The sequence below is a fragment of the Penaeus japonicus genome, unplaced genomic scaffold, assembly GCF_977035675.1.
Source record: "Penaeus japonicus unplaced genomic scaffold, GWHDUDI00000001_assembly GWHDUDI00000017, whole genome shotgun sequence".
Classification (NCBI taxonomy): Eukaryota; Metazoa; Arthropoda; class Malacostraca; order Decapoda; family Penaeidae; genus Penaeus; species Penaeus japonicus.
In genome coordinates, this window is record NW_028234419.1 from 7,055,621 (window position 1) to 7,058,120 (window position 2,500).

Genomic DNA, 2,500 nt, shown 5'->3' on the forward strand with positions numbered 1-2,500 from the left:
TTTTTTTTTTTTTTTTTTTTTTTTTTTTTTTTTTTTTTTTTTTTTTTTTTTTTTTTTTTTTTTTTTTTTTTTTTTTTTTTTTTTTTTTTTTTTTTTTTTTTTTTTTTTTTTTTTTTTTTTTTTTTTTTTTTTTTTTTTTTTTTTTTTTTTTTTTTTTTTTTTTTTTTTTTTTTTTTTTTTTTTTTTTTTTTTTTTTTTTTTTTTTTTTTTTTTTTTTTTTTTTTTTTTTTTTTTTTTTTTTTTTTTTTTTTTTTTTTTTTTTTTTTTTTTTTTTTTTTTTTTTTTTTTTTTTTTTTTTTTTTTTTTTTTTTTTTTTTTTTTTTTTTTTTTTTTTTTTTTTTTTTTTTTTTTTTTTTTTTTTTTTTTTTTTTTTTTTTTTTTTTTTTTTTTTTTTTTTTTTTTTTTTTTTTTTTTTTTTTTTTTTTTTTTTTTTTTTTTTTTTTTTTTNTTTTTTTTTTTTTTTTTTTTTTTTTTTTTTTTTTTTTTTTTTTTTTTTTTTTTTTTTTTTTTTTTTTTTTTTTTTTTTTTTTTTTTTTTTTTTTTTTTTTTTTTTTTTTTTTTTTTTTTTTTTTTTTTTTTTTTTTTTTTTTTTTTTTTTTTTTTTTTTTTTTTTTTTTTTTTTTTTTTTTTTTTTTTTTTTTTTTTTTTTTTTTTTTTTTTTTTTTTTTTTTTTTTTTTTTTTTTTTTTTTTTTTTTTTTTTTTTTTTTTTTTTTTTTTTTTTTTTTTTTTTTTTTTTTTTTTTTTTTTTTTTTTTTTTTTTTTTTTTTTTTTTTTTTTTTTTTTTTTTTTTTTTTTTTTTTTTTTTTTTTTTTTTTTTTTTTTTTTTTTTTTTTTTTTTTTTTTTTTTTTTTTTTTTTTTTTTTTTTTTTTTTTTTTTTTTTTTTTTTTTTTTTTTTTTTTTTTTTTTTTTTTTTTTTTTTTTTTTTTTTTTTTTTTTTTTTTTTTTTTTTTTTTTTTTTTTTTTTTTTTTTTTTTTTTTTTTTTTTTTTTTTTTTTTTTTTTTTTTTTTTTTTTTTTTTTTTTTTTTTTTTTTTTTTTTTTTTTTTTTTTTTTTTTTTTTTTTTTTTTTTTTTTTTTTTTTTTTTTTTTTTTTTTTTTTTTTTTTTTTTTTTTTTTTTTTTTTTTTTTTTTTTTTTTTTTTTTTTTTTTTTTTTTTTTTTTTTTTTTTTTTTTTTTTTTTTTTTTTTTTTTTTTTTTTTTTTTTTTTTTTTTTTTTTTTTTTTTTTTTTTTTTTTTTTTTTTTTTTTTTTTTTTTTTTTTTTTTTTTTTTTTTTTTTTTTTTTTTTTTTTTTTTTTTTTTTTTTTTTTTTTTTTTTTTTTTTTTTTTTTTTTTTTTTTTTTTTTTTTTTTTTTTTTTTTTTTTTTTTTTTTTTTTTTTTTTTTTTTTTTTTTTTTTTTTTTTTTTTTTTTTTTTTTTTTTTTTTTTTTTTTTTTTTTTTTTTTTTTTTTTTTTTTTTTTTTTTTTTTTTTTTTTTTTTTTTTTTTTTTTTTTTTTTTTTTTTTTTTTTTTTTTTTTTTTTTTTTTTTTTTTTTTTTTTTTTTTTTTTTTTTTTTTTTTTTTTTTTTTTTTTTTTTTTTTTTTTTTTTTTTTTTTTTTTTTTTTTTTTTTTTTTTTTTTTTTTTTTTTTTTTTTTTTTTTTTTTTTTTTTTTTTTTTTTTTTTTTTTTTTTTTTTTTTTTTTTTTTTTTTTTTTTTTTTTTTTTTTTTTTTTTTTTTTTTTTTTTTTTTTTTTTTTTTTTTTTTTTTTTTTTTTTTTTTTTTTTTTTTTTTTTTTTTTTTTTTTTTTTTTTTTTTTTTTTTTTTTTTTTTTTTTTTTTTTTTTTTTTTTTTTTTTTTTTTTTTTTTTTTTTTTTTTTTTTTTTTTTTTTTTTTTTTTTTTTTTTTTTTTTTTTTTTTTTTTTTTTTTTTTTTTTTTTTTTTTTTTTTTTTTTTTTTTTTTTTTTTTTTTTTTTTTTTTTTTTTTTTTTTTTTTTTTTTTTTTTTTTTTTTTTTTTTTTTTTTTTTTTTTTTTTTTTTTTTTTTTTTTTTTTTTTTTTTTTTTTTTTTTTTTTTTTTTTTTTTTTTTTTTTTTTTTTTTTTTTTTTTTTTTTTTTTTTTTTTTTTTTTTTTTTTTTTTTTTTTTTTTTTTTTTTTTTTTTTTTTTTTTTTTTTTTTTTTTTTTTTTTTTTTTTTTTTTTTTTTTTTTTTTTTTTTTTTTTTTTTTTTTTTTTTTTTTTTTTTTTTTTTTTTTTTTTTTTTTTTTTTTTTTTTTTTTTTTTTTTTTTTTTTTTTTTTTTTTTTTTTTTTTTTTTTTTTTTTTTTTTTTTTTTTTTTTTTTTTTTTTTTTTTTTTTTTTTTTTTTTTTTTTTTTTTTTTTTTTTTTTTTTTTTTTTTTTTTTTTTTTTTTTTTTTTTTTTTTTTTTTTTTTTTTTTTTTTTTTTTTTTTTTTTTTTTTTTTTTTTTTTTTTTTTTTTTTTTTTTTTTTTTTTTTTTTTTTTTTTTTTTTTTTTTTTTTTTTTT